Source organism: Pinus tabuliformis, chromosome Q (genome assembly GCF_031772625.1).
Source record: "Pinus tabuliformis cultivar Carrire ecotype Pingquan chromosome Q, CPIR1, whole genome shotgun sequence".
Lineage (NCBI taxonomy): Eukaryota > Viridiplantae > Streptophyta > Pinopsida > Pinales > Pinaceae > Pinus > Pinus tabuliformis.
Window position 1 is genome coordinate 52,494,338 of NC_142296.1, and position 21,470 is coordinate 52,515,807.

Consider the following 21,470-nt stretch of genomic DNA (forward strand, 5'->3'; position numbering starts at 1 on the left):
ATCGTACCGTTCTTTTTCCTAACAATCACCAGATTTGAACACCATGTTGAATGCCTGGTTTGAGCGATAATTCCTGCTGCAAGCATTTTCGCAAGCTCTTTCTAAACCAAGGGGGCTAATTTAGGATTAATTTGCCTAAGTTTCTGACGAAAGGGTTTAGCATTTTCATCTTTTAAGGGGATAGTATGTTCCATGACATCTTCCCTATAGCCTTTTAATTCATCATAAGAAAAAGCTAAAACATCTCAATATTCGCGAAGTAAATCAGTTAACTTTTTTCTTTCCTCCATACTAGTACCTCTACCAATTTTAACGATCTTTGGGTTTTCAAAAGTACCAATGTTTATCTCGAGATATTCGCCTGGGTCCATCTTATTTTCTTCTCTCAACTTCGTGGCATCATGCCGATCAAAATGTTGCTCTAAGACAACCACATTTCTAGGAGTAGGATTTATGATATGCTCATGATTTAAAGATCCATCCTCCTCAAAATCTATCTGGAAATCTTCAAACTCATCCAAACTATTAAGAAGACAAATGAATTGCTTTTCATCATTGAAAACCTGCCAATGCTCTGAGTTATCTGGAACAGATGGTCTAAATATTACTTCCATTTTGATATTATCATTAATTAGTTCATCAGATAACTGGAAAGTAGTAGCGGCTACGGCAAGTTCATCTGCCAAACTGTTTTGCTCTCTTGGGATAGCTTTGAGGTCAAGAGCATCAAAGTGCTCCATAGTATCCCACACAGCATTTCGATAATTCCTTAGTCTTTGATTTCTGCATGTGAATTTATTTTTAAGCTGCATGATAACTAAATCAGAATCCCCCTTAATGCTAAGCAATTTAACCTTCAAAGATTTTTCCAACTCAAGCCCCAACAATATAGCCTCATATTCAGCGACATTGTTGGTTGCTTCAAATTCTAATCGATAGGCAAACTTGAAAATGTGATCAAGGGGAGATTTAAGCACTATTCCAGCACCTTTACCATGCCTAGACGATGCACCATCGAAGTACATATACCAAACTTTATCCTTGAGATCCTTAATCTTATCATCGGGAGGAATTATGAAATTAGACATGATGGCATAGTTCCCAATGTCAGATTGCTCTTTGATTATCTCGTTGTGAGGCCTCTTAGGATCTTCGACATGAAATTTTCTTTCGGGCTCCCTATTTAATCTTACAAAACCATCACCCCTAGGAGAAGGAATCATAGCATATGACCAATTCATTTGAATACTTCCTCCTAGATCAGAGGCCCACTTTCTGGATAACAGCATACCCCAGGCATCAGGGACATCCACAACAACAATATCCATGACAATCATGATGTCTGGGTAAATTGATAGATGAACTTGCAAATCTTTGATTAAACCATGCACTTCGATTTTCTTAGAATCGATGGTGCATATGTTATAGTAGGGTCTAGAAACTCTTAAGTTAAGCTGTTCCATGACCCTTTTAGTCATTACACTAGCTGATGCACCAGAATCCAACGTGCAATTATTCAATCTATATCCATTAACTAACAAGGTGATAAAGAAAGGCTGGTGATCTTTGTTATCAGCATCTAAGCTTTGCAAATATATGGGAGCATCATGATAGTCAACTTCCCGAGTATTCTGTTGAGAAGTATTTACTTGAGGACCTTGAATAGCTTTTAGTAGCTTGTCTCTTTGGGAAGGGATTTTAGCAATCTCGGAGACAGGGACCCAGATTTTTGCATTGTTAAACCAACTTCCCAAATCGACATCTAATCCAAAGTTTACACCAGGGTTAAAAGTTCGAGGGGGAATTTGATTCCTGCTTTGATCTTTATCCCTTCTCTAATAGGTCAAACCCTTATCTCTAGCAATTTCCAAGATTTGCTCGGGAGAGGGTTTTTCACCATATAACCTAGCCAAAATGTCATCTTCATTTTCAAGGTTATTTATACTAAAAGCTGATGAAGGATTCATAACGTCACGACTCTTTTCCTTGACCTCTATCCAATCATCCATAGACAAAGGAAACTTGCTACCCACTACATTTATTTGATCACCTGCCCCAAACATTCCATTATCTAAAATTCTTCTAACGATGGGACAAGTGGCCTCTTCATGAAGAGAATCGCAAACCCGACAGTAAGGAGGAGCATTATCAACCAAATTAGCTAGCGGATTAGGAGGTCTCTGCTCATTAGATTGAGCCTTCTTTTGCCAATTATTATTTCTATTATTATTATTTCGAGGCTGAAAATTTTGCGTTTGCGTTCTTTCCATTTGGATCAACCTATTCTGCAAAGTAGCTATCTCCTTATTATGATTGATTTCCATGGTTTCAATCTTTTGGAGCAATTTGAGAACAAGTTCGCTTTCAGGTTCCTGAACTGCTTTTCCTTTAGGTTCCTTTAGTTTCGTAGCAGCCCTATCGAAACTTGGGATCTCAGACTTCCCAGATTCTGCCTTGTCCTTTTCAAGCTCTATAGCTAAGGCTTGGCAATCTCTATAATCATTAAGTTTAGCACGCCTTAACTCATAAGATGGCTCGGACTAAAAGCATCAATGTAAAAATCTTGGAGAGATTTGTCTGTAGGTTTATAGTCTTGAGGTAATTCTCTAATAATACCATTAAAGCTTTTATTAAATTCTTCAATAGTTTCATTTTCTCTCTTTTTTATTATGCTAATAGCTTTTACGAGGTGTCTTCCTTCTCTCTTATCTCCATATTTTCCTTTAAATGCATTAATGATCGATTCTAAGGAATCAAATGAATTCTGAGGCTTTTCAGTAAACCATTCATGAGCATCGCCCCCCAAGGTTAAAATGAAAAGAGTCATTCTAACATCTTCATGATCGAAATCAGGAGACCTTGTGTACTTAGCCATCCATATGCTAAAATCCCTCAGATGCGAATTTGCACTAATCACATTATCTCCCTGAAAGTTAGGCAACTTATCTATCCCAACTAATGGAAGAGCATTGGGATACCCTGGAATGTTAGAAAAATTGCAAGGGGCATACATATCCATGGTGCTGTGCCTAACTTGACTAGTAAAAAGCAAATGGATATCGGAGAGGGCTTCTTGTCCAAGGTTAATAAGAAGTGTACGAGAAGAGAGTTTGTGTAATCGTACCCTGAGGACCCTTTCAGGATCAGGAGTAGGATTGCACAGACTGCTTGGATGTCTTCTAGTATACACTCTTGAAGATAATATATGAAGTGGAGTCGCCACCTGGACAAGAAGTGAAACACGGAAAAGCTCGAAATGAAAGAACCAAGGACAGAAAAACTCTGTCCCCGGCAACGACACCAAAAAATGTTGCCGTTGCCGGCTCAAACGAATGATAGAAAGATGAACGATGAATGATAAAAAGTCGTTGAAACACCGAGAATAAAGTATCCCCGACAACGACGCCAAAAAATGTTGTCGCACAGATTGTCACGACAACACTCAAACCGGGGGCTGTCACCTTGATCCCCGATCTCTCCGTTTAAGCCTGTCTCCCGCGGCTAAGGGGGGTAGACCCTATAGGAAAAAGGATCACCAACTGTGAATCAGTTGGTTTGGGAGACACGAAAGGAAACCAGCACTAAATTGATTTTATTGAGTTAACAGACCAGTGCCTTGTGGAGTTAATGTTTAAATGATTAATTATCAGATACTGCAGAAATAAACCATGTAGAGTAATCATTTAACATCAAATAACTCAAACAAAGATTAATTTTTATTAAATGCGAGAAAATGCTTAAATGATACTCCAGCAATTCAAAACTTTGAAAGATAAAGCTCGATACACAACCACGTAATTTTAATTGCTAACCATATATCACATTCATAATCATTCAAGCATGCTAAACCACATAAAAATGTTAAACATTAATCCCACATCAAAATTTTAATCTCAGCAGAAAAGATAAAATGTGGTAAATCCCTGAGCCAAGACTGAATCTGGAAAAAATTTCCAAACTATTTTTATATTTTTCAGACAAAAATTTAAAACAAAAATTAAAACTAGATGAAACTTAAAAACTCTAAATCTACACTTTAAAAGAAAAGAAACTCCTTTTATAATTTTATATAATTTTTATGATTTTAAATTTTTTTTATTTTTTATTTTTTAAAGCTTCAAACTTAAAAGTAAAAAAAAAAATGAAAATAAAATTTAACCGAATCTAAGACTAAATGAAATAAACTCAAAACTTAAATAAAGTTCTAAAAAAAAAAAATTTATGATTTTTTTTTTTTTAAATAAAACAAAATAAATTTAAATAAAATCTAATCTAAAGACTAAACTATAAAAATAAATGAAAGCTTTAAATCTATTTAAAAAATAATACTAATTCAAAACTCTAATGAAATTCTAAAATAAAACAAAACCATAAAATAAAATCGATTATCGACTTTTCTTTTCTGAACTTTATCAAATCCTAGAACGTGAAAATTTAAATAGAAATCTAAGTAAGCAAAAAACATGACTTAAACTAAAGCGGCAAGAGAATTAACGCTAAACTTCTGAACCCAAAACTTACGGCTCATAAAAAATTCGAACTGGTTATGCGGCTGCAGGCTTGTGCACAGGAAAACAGCGCCGACGGATTGAACCACGCACGGGAGGAAGAAAGCTCCACAGCTGGCTCAGTAGGAACGAGGGAAAGAGCGACAACGTTTGGGAATATTGCGTGTAGCAGCGTTGCTGAGATGACCGCAGAGGAAAAATGTATGCGTGAGGGCCACGGTGAATGAGGACGCAGCAGCGAGGGTCTGAAAACTTTAACCGGCTCTTCAAAAAAGCCTAAATCGTTACCCACGTAAAGCCTCAATGGTTTCTGTGTTAATCCAGTGCAGGCCCACGAATGGAGGGAGGACCCGATGTAAGGCAGCCTGAATGGAGACACAGAGGTATAGGGAGGGCTATATATGAACAGAAAGGAGGCTGAGGCGGAAAATGGAAGGAGGCTGTGTAAACAAGAGAGAGTTGCGTGCAGAATGAAGATCTGCAAAGGAGAGAGCAGCTAGGGTTGGCTTTTGGTAATGATACGTAGGCAGACAGCGAGCAGAGAGTAATTTGTCTGGACAGTTGAGGGAAAAACGACTTGGAGAAGTGCGGGCTTTCTCTGCAATCCCACCAAGCAACCAATATAAAATACTTTCTAGGGAAAAATTATCTGATCCACTTATCTTCAGTTTTTGTAGATGAAACCCTCGCAAGAAAATTTCCAGATCTGAAAGCAACGGAATTTTAAAACCCTTGAACAGCCAAAACAGAGACCCTGCAAAAAACTAATTTTCCACAAGATTTTATCTCAGACCTGCAACCTGCAAATGGAAAACAAAAACCCGGAAAATATATGCGAAGATTAAAAATGAAAGCCTACAAACCGGTCCAAAAGTACAAAATTATAGCTCTACAACAGCCAGATTTGTCAGTTATCATCAATAATATTTTTAGACTTCAGATTTACTATGAAATGCTTTAGAAATCTCTCATGCAAATCAGAGAACAAACTTAAATAATAAACCCAGGATCAAAACTAGCTGGGCTCTGCAAGAAAATGCTTGCGCGAGTTGGCTGGTTCAGCCGAGAAATTCCCCAAACGCCCACTGATCTTCTTCATTAAGGTTTCCTGCACAGCTCACTTCAACCATCAATAAAAAGAGAAAAAACAGTACTAGATCTCAGATGCAATGGAGATACCTGTCATTACTTCAGAAATTCTAATACCATTCAAACCCTAGCAAGTGAACAAGATAGCTGTGTTCAACAATACTCTACAATAAGTTGTTACTAATGGCTGAAAATTAAAATATGCAGAAAATAAAATAGCTCACAGCACTTCAAGAGAGTAACACCAGCAAGATTTCAACCCCAAAGTCTTTCTTTATTAGCACCAGAAAAGGTTTACAAGAGAGCTTCTTCAGCACAAGACTCACAGATCGAATGATCTCAAATGACCCCTAGCACCCTATTTAAAGGAAAAAATTCCCAACAGCTAGTTCGAGTGATCCACGTCAAAATGATCTCAACCGTCGATGAGGATCAAGATATCTCTTAATCTCATCCATCGAATTTTTAATGCATTAAAAAATTGAAATTCTGCATTTATTTACTCAAAATATTATTATTTTATTATTTCTAAGTTTTTTTTTTTATTAATTATTTTTTCTTTAATATTTTTTTAATTATTTATTTTATTATTTTTTTTTTTTTTTTTTTATTTATTATTTTTTTTAGTCTTTAATTTTTTTATTGTTTTTTTATTTTTTCAATTTTTTATTTTATTTTTTTATTTTTTTTAATTTACTTTTAAATGGATCCTCGAACTTAGCCTTTGGAAAAATCACCTAGGACCTAGGACTTAGGACTTATCAGGGGATTAAAACATTTCCTAACCCTCAAGACACTTTACATCATGACTTTTACAACTTTACATCCCAAGGGGGAGAACCCATTTGACATAGACCCTCATAAACCACCCAGTTCTGCAGTATAACTATAATCTAGCAGATTAACACACTAGGATTCCTCTAAGATTCTAATGACAAAATTCATTCCGGCTTTGGGTTTAGGCTGAAGGAAAACTCTGCCGATCATGGATCAGTGAGACAAAAAACCTTCCGGAATGTAGATTATCACTAGAAAATTATGTCCACCTAGGCAATTTACATACATGACTCATATCTGCTAAGATTATTTACAATTTATACATGCAGACTGGGTTTACAACATAATATGATCAAATCGATGATGCCTGTCGAATGGCACGGACATGTCGATCATGCGCTATCCCTTTTTGCGAAAAAAGAGCGGTGTACTGCTATGGGTAGTTGACACGTAGTGGTCAACAGGTGGAAGGGCCGAAATTGTAGTACTGTAGCTGGGCCAAAATTCTGGAGTTGTTGGGGTGAAATTTTGGAGTTGTTGGGCTGAAAGTCTAGAGTTGCTGGGCCGAAATTTTGGATTGTTGCTGGGTTGTAATTGTTGGGCTAGAAGAGACTACTGAAGTGAATCATATTGGTAGACTGACTTGGTTGAGGAGGAAGGTATTTTGGTCAGGTATAAGGTCTTGGTCTATCTCAATTTGATTAGTGGAAGATTTTGACTGGGTTTTCCCTTAGAGAGGGGTTTTAGCCTTGGCTGAGTGCTTACATCTGGTGTCGTTGATCTTCATGTTTTGATTTGATGTTTGCTTGATGAAGCAAAGATAAAAGAAGAACATAAATAAAAGATAATAAGACTACAAGAATATCACAAGTAATTATCAATATAAGAGAATCTTTCTGCCTTTCTAATTTTCTAACATGGTATTAGAGCTAAGGTGAAGAAGGAAGGAAAAAGGTAGCTTGAAGATCTATTGAAAGAAGCATTAAGGAAGAAAGAGAAAAATAAGGTCATTAAGAAAATGGATCATATAAGAAGCGAAGCCTACTATCTATAGAGACTATGTGGACCTCAATGAAGACAAAAAACAAGCTAGAAGGAGCCTCCAACTATAGGGCATGGAAGAAGAGGATAGATCTTATTCTCCCTAAGCATAAAGTTTTCAATCTCGTGCAAGGAAAAGTTAAGAAACCTACAGACAATCGGGAAAGGAGAAATTCAAGAAAACCGACATCTTGGCCATGAATCTCATAGTAGATGGGGTAAAGGACAATCTTATCCCATACATATCCAATATAGATACTGCTCAAGAATGTATGAAGCTCTCTCTAAGTTATTTATCATCAAGAACATTGGTCAAATAACTAGTCTCAAGAATGAATTAAGAACAATAAAGATGGCTAAATATGATACCATTTCATCATATTTTGTAAGAATCTCTAGAATAAGAGATGAACTCCAAGCTATAGATGAAGTTGTACCAGAAAAAATAACTCATGATTGTTGCACTACTAGGTCTAACAAAATCTTGGAGCTCTTTTGCATCAAGGATCAGCAGTTGGAAAGATACTCTAACCTTTGAACAAATGTGGATTCATGCAGTCAAGAAGAAGCCCGCATCTCAGTAGTAAGTAACAAGAAGGAGGATGAAGAAGACAACACGTCAAATGCCTACTCTGTTCATCACAAGAAGAAGGTAGTATACAAGAAGTTCAAAGGACCGAAGAAGAAGGTTGATCTATTAAAGATTGAACGTTGCAATTGTCATAAGATGGGACACTACAGAAGCCAATGTCCTGAAAATCCAAGAAATAAGAAGAGAGAAAGAGAACATGCAACTGTTTCCGATGAAGCTCCACCCAAGAAGAACAAGACTAAAGAATTTGAAGTCAATGACTTATACTATTAAGTCTTCTCTCACATATCCTTCTAAATCTGCTATTCTAAGTTTTGTGATGTTTTATGTTTTAGGATTCATAGATCTAATATGTCTTGTTAGAAATTCTTGAAGTTGTTTTGATAAGTTGTAGGTATCTCTCAGAAATATTAGATTAAGAGGGATCCTTCACCATTTTACCAAAAGATAAGTATATTGTTCTTTGTTTTATCTTTCATGATTGGTTACCTCTTCATATCGAGATTTTCTTGTATTGTATACTAATAACCTTTTCTTGTATTGTTGCAAAGGAAGCCCTTAAAGAATTGATGTCTTGTTATCAGTCCTTCGGATCTCCAAGGCTGAGGAAGAGTCCAGCTGAGGTAACCACAGGCCAACCTTTTGACTTGGTAGCTAGCCCTACCAAGTCGGAGAGGGCTCTCTCCAAAGGGTCACAGCAAGAGGGCTAGATGGATTAGGGTTTTAGGCTAGATATAGTAGCTCAGGGTTGTTTTGATTTGATTTGGTTGGGTAGTCACTAGATGAGTGAATTAGGTCAAAAAGTGAACTAGGTCAGGGCAAAAGAGAATCAGAATTGCAGACATCTGATGGGGCAAGGTAGGCAAGTTACTTTAACAATTTTGTTTGGATGATATTGGCAATGGAGTTTGAGTAAACAACTAAAAATAGTGACTTATTACATATGATAAACATAAAATTACATAAATAAATGAAAATTATTACATCTCCCTTTTGAAATAAAAATTACAAATTGGAATGAATTTCTTGCTTAAGATCAAAATTGGAATTTTAGCAACCAGGGTTACATGCTTGTAAACCCTTATTTAATTGAAAAGGGGATATTATTTGCTTCTCTCTCATACTTTGCTAGCCTTATGCAGTGAAATGGTGTTTTATTGGACCTTGGAAAATGAAACCTAGTGACCTAATGGGACCTTGAATGACTGAACTCCAGGTGGACTTGACTGACAAAACATGATGAAATGAGCTTTTATAGTCAATGTATGTTCAACAAGACACATGAAGGTGGGCCAGCGAATATAAAATTTTGAGAGGGGATGGGGTTTCAACTTGGGCTACCATTAGTGAGTAAATTTTTACATGATCACCTAGGTGGAATGATAAAAATTTCAACATGGGACACCAATATGATATAAAAGAGGAGTTTTGATCACTAATGGCAGTATGCAAACACTGACTCTAACATGTCCTACAAGGTTTGTTAAAGAACAACTCAAGGTATGTCTTAGACTACAAGGTTCTCTCCATAGAAAAGGTATGATCATTCTCTTTTGAAATTTGCTTTACATTACTGACATCGTTATGTCTAGTGTTTTGAATCAGAAAGATTCTTGCTAGTGTGATTAATCATTAGATTGAATCCACCCTCATTATACTATCTCTTGTCATTTTGTGAAATCCTAACCTTTAGGGTTCACTGTGAAACCCTAACCTTTCAATGTTAAGGGTGTGTCAATGTTGATTATGAGTCACTAGTCTTCTTAGGTTTTGTTGATAAAGTCTAGAACATATGATGAAATCCTATTTTTTAAAGTTTAGGGGTTTGATAATGTCATGGAAGAAACCTTAATCCCTTAGGGTTTGTTGTTAATGTCTGGGTTTTACAATGAAACCCTAGATTTTTAGGGTTTGGTGATTTAGGGTTTATGAACAAAACCCTTGTAATAACTAAATAAAAATTCTAGGAATGAAACCCTAGGTGTATATTCGTTTGTTTGATCGAAACCCTAGCCTGGTCAAAATTGTTCGATGTATTGATCTTGGAAATGCTAGTGCATCCTAGATATGTATATGCAAGTATGCTAACTTAATTGTTGATAGTCATGGTTTAGTTTGTGAAATCTAGGGTTTGTAACAAAACCCTAGTAGAGATTGATATTCCAGGACATGATGATATTGTTTTCGATTATTTATATGATTTAGCTTTGATGATAAAATCTAGGGTATAATAGAGTCTGGCATGTAATTCTAAAAGCATATTTTTGAAACCTTAGATGTATAGTATTATGATTGGATTATTATCTGATTGAATTGCTGATAATTAGGGCTTTATGTCTCGAAGATGGAGTCTAGTGTTTATGACAAAACCCGAGCAAGAAGTTGAAGTCTAATATGTAAAAAGATGCGTCTCTTCTTGAATATGAGCTTAACTAAGTTTAGGTATTTGATGTCTAATATTTTGATGCTTCCATTGTAATGACATGATTTTGATATAGTTAACTTCATGCTTTTGTATGCTTGTATTTGGTTGTACTTGCTATTAAAGTTTTGTAGGTACATAATCTTCAAGATGTTGAAGATGTTCATAATGATGAGCATGATGAAGGAAGCCATAAGAATGATGATGATCATAGTTGACCTTGATGCCATGAGAAATAAATGAAACCTTTAAATGATGAAGTTCCTTCGATATTATAAAAGAAGGTAGTTGTTGATCTCCCTAAGTTGAGAGGGAGCTTGGATAGAAGAAAAGGTATATCTCCCTGATTGAGGGGTAGGACATAATATGACAGTCATAGTAAATACCTTGAAGAAAGAATGAAGGAAATTACTACAGATGGATTTGCAAACAAAAGAATTAAAAAGTACTAAGGTGCTACTGAAGAAGTAAAAGAAGAAGAAAGCTTCTAACAAATTGTACTTGGACTACTTGATGATGATATAAGTAGCATCAAAATTATTGAGGACCCTGAATGTTTGTGTTTACTTGAATATATCTTTAAAGGTTTATTACTGATTGGGGTTGTGATTGTGCAGGATCTCTCCGTAAAAAGATTGAACATTTGAAGCATGCTTGGAGTGGTGGATATATATCTAATTTAGTTGAAAAGGAGAGATGAAGCATCTTGTGGCAACAAGATGCTTGGGAGGACATCTGGTCGGCCTATGTGTTGATGTCTAGATCCTGAAGTAGGGAGGGTGGCGTTTGCCACAAGATGCTTGGAAGGACATCTGGTCGACCTATGTGTTGATGTCTAGATCCCGAAGTAGGGAGGGTGGCGTTGGTCATGGAGCTCTGACCTTGGATACACACCTAGATCCCTGGGTTGGTGTTAGAGCTTAAAATCCTGATGGTACCTAAAGTGGCTAAAGCTTGAGTACACCTTAGTCCCACCTGATTAGAGTACCCTGGTCAGGTATCTAATATGTAGCACTGTGTGTGCTGTGAACTCTTCATAGAGTATATCACTTTGAGATCTTCCATGTACCTCTGTATGTATGTAATTATGAATACCTCCCTAGTTAAGAGGGAGTGTTGAAAAATGTAACTAATATCGGTCTTCATAATTGTATTTGAAATGTATTTGCCAAAAGAAAGAAAAATAAATTTTATTATAAAAGAAATTGGCTTATTAAAGCATGGGTTTCATGCTTAGGTCAAAAGCCTTCATTGTAGGCGTCTAGGGTTTGTGTCAAGAGTCATTGTCCTTGTCCTTGTCATCATGTAAAAGACCCTTCTTGGACTTCATCTATCAAGAAATAAATTTATTTTAATGTAAAATAGGTCTTTTAGGTCTCCTCCACCAAGTCGGCCTCAAGAAGGACAAGTTGGCCTCATCAAGGGAATTCAACCTCACAGATTCACTATATAAAGGCAACAACTTGACCTCATTTGTAGAACATCCACAAAAAGTTCAATCTGCAGTTGCTGGAGGCAGAAAAGGGTACAAACTTCAAGGAAGAGGAAGGAAACCCTAGCGAAGGAGAAGGAAGTCTTTGTCAAGCATAAGAAGTCGATTTTTCTCTCTTTGTCTCACATGTGCGAAGTTGCTAGGTTGCTCAAAGGGTCAAAATTGTAGTACGGTAGTTGGGCCGAAATTTTGTAGTTGCAGGCCGAAATTCTAGAGTTGGTAGGCCAAAATTCTGGAGTTGTTGGGCTGAAATTCTAGAGTAGCTGGGCCGAAATTCTGGATTGTTGTGGGTTGTAGCTGTTGGACTAGAAGATATTGCTGAAGTTTGTTGAATTGTATTGGAAGGCTGACTTGGTGGAGGAGGAAGGTCTTTTGGTCAGGTCTAAAGTCTTGGTCTATCTCAATTTGATTAGTGGAAGAGTGATCTAGGTGGCTCCAGACATATGCAGAAGTCCTAGAGGACTTAGAAAGGGTCAAAATTCAAAGTGGTTAGAATGCTCCCAAACTAGCACCAGATCGAAGTGTTCGTCACCCTGATTCCAACGGTGCAAACGACACTCAAATCTGAGCTTGTATGAGGGAGAAAGAGCCAGTCAAAGTTTCGGTCAAAGTTGGGCAGTGGGCTAGGTTTAATGGTCCTACAAATTGACCGAGTCCCAGACATGGAATCTGGCTCCCGAGGAGCGGGCGAATGTGTTGGATACTTAATTTGTCTAATATTCCTCATATTAGACAAAATCCAAATTAACCTATTATATATATATAAAATAGGGGCGACGGGCCACCACCCCTGCCAGCCTCACCGATCGGTTTGGATATCCATTAAAAAATAATTTTTATTAAAAACAGGCCGGCAGCCATGACCCCGCCAGACCCCCAACCACCATGCCGCAAACATTAATATCAAACAACCATATGGGGTGGGCGGGCCACCTTCGGTAGACCTGGCCCATGCCCCCACGAAAATACATAACGTATATAGTTATGGGCTAGCGGGAATTGAACCCGCCTGGCCACGTGTCCGGTCGGCTCCATGGGTGGCCCAACCCGAAACTCACACCAACACACTTAAAACAAACGGCACCACCAACCAAACTTAATGTATAACGATTATACAACACGCCAATGCAAACCGCGCTCCGTTTAGTGCGTGCCAAAACAAACCATTGTTAATATAATAACATGCCGCATGTATTTTTGGCAAGGGCAGGATTTGATCCCCCGACTTCCTGCCTTCGGTGCCAACGCCCAACCGTTCCACCATGCGTGGTTCCTTGTAAACTTCGCCCAACAACGTTTATATAATCCTTCATTTTTTTTGCATGGAGGAAGAATGGAGGCATCAAATGGAGAACGGAACAAGAAATCGAAATATTAATATTTTATTGCAAAGCAGCGGAACCATGTGGCACGGATTCCGAGACAGGCGTCTTTTGACGCTGTGAGGAATCTTTAAGATTCCATGGGGAGGTAAAATTTCATTATGTCAGAATGTAACTAAGTTTATAGTCATTTTTCTCATATTTTCATAGGGAATGCAATGGCGAGGTCGGATTCACCTTTGAGCAGTGGATTTGCAGATTCCCAGCGGAGGAGAATCTTTGAGAATCTTGAGGGAATCTTCCAGATTCCTTGGAGGCTGAAATTTCCCAGATCCAGAATGCAACCAACTTTATATTCATTCTTCTCAGAATTTCGCAAGGATCTCAATGGCGAGATCGGTTTTCTGATTTGAGTTTCAAATCTCCCATCAAGCCAAAGGAGGGAATCTTTGGAGACTCACGAGGGAATCTAAAAGATTCCTACAAGCCCAGATTTTGCCAGTTTCAAAATTTGACAAATGGATAGTCGATTTTACACCTCTCGACGACACAAATTCAGTGGTGTGGTCAGTTTTTACAGTGGAGCCTTCTGTTTTTCGACCATTTTCCAGATTGGGACGACGGTGTCAGATTTCAGAGTGTGGACAATCGATCTTGTTGACCACTACGTGTCAACTACCCATAGCAGTGCACCCTCTTTTTCACAAAAAGGGATAGTGCTTGATCGACGTGTCCATGCCATTCGACTTCCATTATCAGCCTGATCGTGTTATGTTGTAAGCCTAGACTGCATGTGTAAATTGTAAATAATCTTAGCATATCTGAGTCATGTATGTAAATTGCCTAGGCAAACCTAATTTTCTTGTGATAATCTATGTTTTGGAAGGTTTTTTGTTTCACCGATCCATGATCGGCAAAGTTTTCCTTCAGCCTAACCCCAAAGCCGGAATGGATTTTGTCATTAGAATCTTAGGGGAATCCTAGTGTGCTTCGAGTCTATGTAAAGGTAATTTGGAAATAATTCTAACTATTTGGTTAAGTTATTACAAATTGCTTGATCTGCTAGATTATGTTTGTGTCGCAGAACTGGGTGGTCTATGTCAAATGGGTTTTCCCCCTTGAGATGTAAAATTGTAAAAGTCATGATGTAAAGTGTCTCGAGGGTTAAAAAATGTTTTATCCCCTCATAAGTCCTAAGTCCTAAGTCCTAGGTCCTAGGTGATTTTTCCAAAGGCTAGGTTCGAGGATCCAAAAATAAAAAAATATAAAATATAAAAATAACAAAAAAATAATAAAATTAAAAAGTTAAAAAAATAATCAAAAAATAATAAAATAAAATAAAATAATAATAAGTCAAAGTTTTGAGAAAATAAATGCAAAGTTTTAATTTTTTAATATATTAAAATGCATTTAAAATTTCGACAGATGAGATTAAAAGGGATTTTGATCCTCATCGACGGTCGAGATTAGTTTGACATGGATCACTCGAATTAGCCGTTGGGAATTTTTCCTTTAAATAGGGTGTCAGGGGTCATTTGAGATAAGATTGGATCTTAGAGTTTGGTGCCAAAGAAAGCTCTCTTGTAGTCATTTTTTGTGCAATAAAGAAAGACTTTTGGATTGAAAATCTTGTTGGTGTTACTCTTCTGGAAATGTTGTAAGATGTTTTATTTTTCTGCATAATTTTATTTTCAGCTATTGATAATAGCTTGATGAAGATTGATTTAGGCACAGGTATCTTGTCTGATCTCTGGGGTGTGAATGATAGTTTAATTTCTGAAATATAATGGCAGGTATCTCCATTTGATTTGGATTTCACTATTGTTTTCTCCATGTTAATGGTTGATTTTAAGCTGTGCAGGAAATCCTTTTTTTAGATTACCAGGCATTCGGGGAAGTTCTCGGCTAAACCAACCAACTCCCGGATGGCGTTTTCTGAAAGAGCCCAGCCAGTTTTAATCCTGGGCTTATCATTTAATTTATTTTTTTTTATGAATGCATGAAGGGTTTTCTGAAGCATCTCACATTAAATTTAAATTCTGAAAATATTTCTGTGGCATAACGATAAATCTGGCTATCTAGAGCCTTCAGTTTGTAAATACTGTAATTATTTCGCTGGTTTTTGTTAGGGTTTTAAGTTTCTTCCTTGCACATTTTATTTCTAGGTGTTCGGTTTTTGCAGGTTGCAGGTACAGATTTTGAAAAATTTTCAGGGTTTTCAATCAGGCAATCTGAAGCAGGAAGGGTTTAAAATTTTAATTAAGTTTCTGGACTATGGTTTTAGTTTCTATGCTGCTGAGGGCTTCATTTTTATTGCAAGAAAAATTTTCGAAATTTTTTTTAGGAGGCTAGGTAAAGTTCCTCACATTGCTACTCATTTTTCCGCAACTCAAAGCCCGCATTCCTCACGCAGTCTTCATTTCATCACTATTGCCATCTCCTCTCAGTCCCTATGCAGCCTCCATTGAACCAACATTCTCCACGCTATCCAAATGCTGGCCCAAACCTGCGTCAATCCCAGCTCCCTCGCAACTCCAGTCATCCCATGCTTAAACCTGCAAACCTCACTCCCGCATTCATCCCTAACCCTCATCGTCCAAGCTGCAAACCAAATCCCCTTCTCCCACAGCTGTCCAAACCCTCATAACTGCTCCATCCACACATCTGCAAAGAGTCTCCATGCATTCCTTCTTCCCCACGCAGCTTCCTTGGCTCCTACACAGTCTTCATTTCATCGATTCTTCTTAGTTCTCCATTGCTGCTTAAGCTATTCTCTCCAAAAGCTTCGAATTTCGATCCTCTATGCACATCATACCTGCATCCTCATCGAAAATCTCCATCGAGCTGCACGTACTGTCTCCCTGCAAGCGAAATTGTCAAAAATTTTCCAGCTCCACGCTCCTATTTCAAGCCACAAGCCAAACCCTTCCCACCGCAGCCTCTGCTATCCAATCCTTCTCGCTGCCCACGCCTTCACCTCCAAATCACTGTTCAACCTCCTCCATACGTTGGCACTCCTTGTTGCTGCCATCCAACCTGCAATCAAACTCTTGCAGCTCCTCCCTTGCCACTCTTCCACGTAGCAGCAACCTTCAGTCATTTCCCTTGCCCGCCGTCCAGCTCTCACGCAAACCTGCACACGCCCAAGCACAACGCAAAAATGCTAAAGTGATACAACGTAGGTAAGATTCAGGATTACATATTATAAAATTCGATTTTTTATGACGGGTAGAGGTTTTTTCATGTGCTTAGGACCATAAAAAAGAAAATTCGATTTTTTTTTTAGGTTTTGAATTGTATTTAGTTAGCATTCATATTTTGTTAGGTGTTAGTTTAATTTTTAGATTTTATAAATTTTACCTTTTGCATATATTAGATCACGTTTTAATTTTTAGCTTATAGTCTTCAGATATGTTATAGTTTAGTTTGATTTTAAAAATAATATCATAAAAAATTAAAAATTAAAAAATATAAAAAAGGCATCTAAAAGTTCTTTTTTCTAGATTTTAGATACATTTTAGTTTAGATTTTGTATAGTTAGGCTTTAGTTTAGATTTTAATTTTAGTTTTGTTTTATTTAAAAAATATAAAAAATCATAAATGGCTTAAAAATAAAAAAATTTCCTTTTCATTTTTTTTTGGATCTTAATTTAGAAAAAAATAAAAAGGTTAAAAAGGGTTAGTCTTTAGGAATTTTTTTTAATTTAGATCTAAGTTTAGATTAGATTTTCGTTTTATTAGAATTTTAGTTTTGCTTTATTTTAGACTTAAAATTTTATAAAAAAAAATATAAAAATTAAAAATTTTGAAAAAGACTAGAATGAAAAATTGAAAATTCATTTTTGGTGTCTTTTGTTCCACTTCTCTATAGTTAAATGTGCTTAAATGTTTATCTAAATTTAGCTATATGAAAGTGGTAACTGGTCAGCATTTAAATTTTATGATCATTTAAAGCATTTGATTTTTCTTGAAGTTTAATTGTGGAACATTGATAAAACATTGCACATTCATTGATTATCCCGCATTTGGTAAAATTAATCTTCGCTTGGGTTATTTGATGATAAATGATTGTTTTGCAAGGTTAATATTTTTGCAACATTTAATAAATAATCATTTAATCATTAATTCCATAAGGCACTAGTACATTATTCCTAAAATCAATCAGGTGCTAAATTGGCTTGTTGTGTCTCCCAACCCAATTGGTCCACAGTTGGTCTTCCTTTATCCCATAGGGTCTACTCTCTTAGCCTCGGGAGACGGCTTAAACGGAGAGATCAGGGATGAGGGTGACAGCCCTCGGTCTGAGCATTGTCGTGACAATCTGTGCGACAACATATCTTATGCCATGCGACACCACGATTTTGATGGTGCATTCAGATCTAGCAACTGAGTATTCTATTCTTCAGCTAGCATCAGAGTTGAGGTATATGCAGTGTTGTTGTCATGTACTTCTTTGATAATTTGCTGTGAGATGTATTATGTTGTTTCGATTCCTGCTTGATGTATGATGCAGAATCTTTGTGTCTATTTCATGTGAGATGTATTCATCATGGATTGGATGTATATTTTGATTGAGATCCCTTTTGCTTCCATGATGGCAGGATACTCATTGTCACCATGGGTGTTTTGGTTGAGATTCCTTTGTTGCCATGATGGCAGGATACTCATTGTCACCATGTGTCAAATTATGTCATGTTGATAGGAGGTCTGTTGTGAGTGATAGTTCCTGTAGCGGAACGTCTTGTGGAGAGACTTTGCGACTCATGTAGAGGGCCCATGTCCTTGTATGACAAAAAACATAGTCCATGTACATCTTCACCATTTCTAGCACTGAATGAAGCGGCCAACACCATCTTGACACCAAGCTAGGAGACGTAGTCCACACTGGACGAACTCGGTTATCAACGTCTTGTGTTTTATGTTGTTGATTTTTGTCATGTTCCCTCTTCTTTACAACATGCATATATGTTCATTTACGCTATGTTCAAATGCAATTCTAACTACATCATGGAAGTAAAATATCTTGGTTAAATCCGGGAGTTGAATCAACTCGGATCAAAGAGTTTGACTGGGTTTTCCCCTAGAGAGGGGTTTTAGCCCTGGCTGAGTGCCTACATCTAATGTCTTTGATCTTCATGTTTTGATTTGATGATTACGTGATGAAACAAAGGTAAAAGAAGAACATAAAGAAAAGATAATAAGACTACAAGAAATCGCAAGTAATTATGAATATAAGAGAATCTTTTTGCTTTTTTGATTTTCTAACACAAAATGTATTTTTGGAGGGGGCAGGATTTGATCCCCCGACCTCCCGCCTTTGGTGCCAACCCCCAAACGTTCCACTATGCGTGGTTCCTTGTAAACTCCGCCCAACAACATTTATATAATCCTTCATTTTTTTTGCACGGAGGAAGAACGGAGGCATCAAACGGAGAACGGACAGCGGAACGGGAAATCAAAATATTAATATTTTATTGCAGAGCAGCGTAACCATGTGGCATGGATTCCAAGACAAGAATCTTTTGATGCTGTGAGGAATCTTTGAGATTCCATGGGGAGGTAAAAATTCATTATGTCAAAATGTAACCAAGTTTATAGTCATTTTTCTCATATTTTCGCAGGGAACGCAATGGCGAGGTCGGATTCACCTTTTGAGCAGTGGATTTGCAGATTCCTAGCAGAGGAGAATCTTCGAGAATCTTGAGGGAATCTTCCAGATTCCTTGGAGGCTGAAATTTCCCAGATCCAGAATGCAGCCAAATTTATACTCATTCTTCTCAGAATTTCGCAAGGATCTCAATGGCGAGATTAGTTTTCTGATTTGAGTTGTAGATCTCCAGTTAACCCAGAGGAGGGAATCTTTGGAGAATCACGAGGGAATCTAAAAGATTCCTACAGGCCCAGATTTTGCCGGTGTCAGAATTCGACAAATGGATAGTCGATTTTACACCTCTCGATGACACAAATTCAGTGGTGCAGTCAGTTTTTGTAGCCGAGCCTTATATTTTTCGGCCATTTTCCAGATTGGAACGATGGTGTCAGATTTCAAAGTGTGGACAGTCAATCTTATGCCATGCGATGCCATGATTTCGATGGTGCATTCAAATCCAACAACTGAGTATTCTATTCTTCAACCAGCATCAGAGTTGAGGTATATGCAGTGTTGTTGTCATGTAATTCTTTGATCATTCGTTGTTAGATGTATTATGTTGTTACGATTCCTGCTTGATGTATGATGCAGAATATTTGTGTTTCATGTGAGATGTATTCATCATGGATTGCATGTATATTTTGATTGAGATCCCTTTTGTTTCCATGATGGCGGGATACTCATTGTCACCTTGGGTGTTTTGGTTGAGAACCCTTTGTTGCCATGATGGCAGGATACTCATTGTCACCATGGGTCAGATTATGTCATGTTGATAGGAGGTCTGTTGTGAGTGATAGTCCCTGTAGTAGAATGTCTCGTGGAGAGACTTTGCGACTCATGTAAAGGGCCCATGTCCTTGTATGAAAAAAAATATAGTCCATGTACATCTTCACCATTTCCATCACTGAATGAAGCGACCAACACCATCTTGACACCGGGCCCGGAGACGTAGTCCACACTGGACGAACTCCGTTATCAACGTCTTGTGTTTTATGTTGTTGATTTTTGTCATGTTCCCTCTTCTTTACAACATGCATATATGTTCATTTATGCTCTGTTCAAATGCAATTCTAACAACATCACGGAAGTAAAAGATCTTGGTTAAATCCGGGAGTTGAGTCAACTCGGATCAAAGAGTTTGACTGGGTTTTCCCCTAGAGAGGGGTTTTAGCCCTAGCTGAGTGTCTACATCTAGTGTCGTTGATCTTGATGTTTTGATTTGATGATTTCTTGATGAAACAAAGGTAAAATAAGAATATAAAGAAAAGATAATAAGATTACAAGAATATCGCAAGTAATTATGAATATAAGATAATCTTTCTGCTTTTCTGATTTTCTAACACAAAAGATTTTGTTTCTTGACCTAGTCTTCACATGAAAGGAGAGATTTCAAAAATCATCTCCATGATTTCTAATATGCTACTACTTTTTCTAATATGCAACTAACCCTAGGGTTTTGCAACTAATCCTCCAAGTATGTTTGTAGAATTTGCAATTTTTGTATGGTAGGACTTTTGGCATCTAGGGTTTGTAAATCCTAGCATAGTTTGAACTAAGAACCCTAGAAACAAAACCCCTATCTAGGAATAAGTTCGCGGTTAAGAGGAAGCTAACCCTTCTTCAAAAAGATAAGTACTCTACATCTTCTTAATTACTACTAATGCTATTATCTTTGTATTTTGTCTTTTTTTTCTTTCATAGTCTTCTAACCATGGTTGTAGGCCTATAGAAGAACTATCTAAGATTGACTAATAGTTAGAAGAATTGAAAGAATGTGGGAAAGCGTGAAGATTAAGAAGGTTGTAGGCCAATAGAAGAACTATCTAAGATTGACTAATAATTAGAAGAATTGAAAGAACGTGGCAAAGCGTGAAGATTAAGGAGGAAGAAGAAAGAAGTTCACCTACCTTAGTCGGAAAGGGGGAGCTCAGATTGGTTCGATACAAGATAGATTGACAATACTGATGCTGATAAAGATACTATCGATGATTAGGAGCTTATATGATTTCTTAAAGAATGTAAATACAGATAATGTGAAGAATGTAATATCGACTTCAGAGGGTGATTAGAGGCAGAAATTAGCCTAGAAAATATTACAACTTGAATATTGGAGCAATATCGATAAGATTTGGCAATAAGAAGAGACACCATGGGATACATAGCAGATTCCTGAGGAAGTAAATGTGGCAATTGGTACAGTTAGTTGTGAAGTAGAATTCTGTGAAGGCTTGTGTAATTAGATATGAAGAAGTTTGTTTCCATAAGATGTTTGATGAAATACTTGATGACATGTTGAAGCTATGTAAAGGTTGACATAGATCTAGTAAGGTCAAAGCTCGTTGTGATGTGATGTATATTGGAGCCCAACAACTACAACAGATCTCCATGGAAGAGCATGTAGTTGATGCTTTGATGAGTATTTACTATTTTTGAGACAAGCGAAAGCTTGTGGTTATTCCTCCGTGTTTGAGAGGGAGCGAGGATTTTCTCCCTAGTTGAGAGGGAGTGATGGTGGACACCGTATTCTCCATGTGTCATGCACTATGGCCAACACTAACAGTCGTAAGCCTAGTGAAG

At 37.2% G+C, this 21,470-nt stretch overlaps 1 protein-coding gene across 1 annotated transcript in view; it reads left to right on the forward strand.

Annotated features, from left to right (window-relative positions):
• The window catches only part of LOC149218262 (uncharacterized), a 595,146-nt gene that overhangs the window by 241,732 nt on the left and 331,944 nt on the right, over positions 1–21,470 (forward strand). The gene's annotated exons all lie outside the window — the stretch shown is intronic.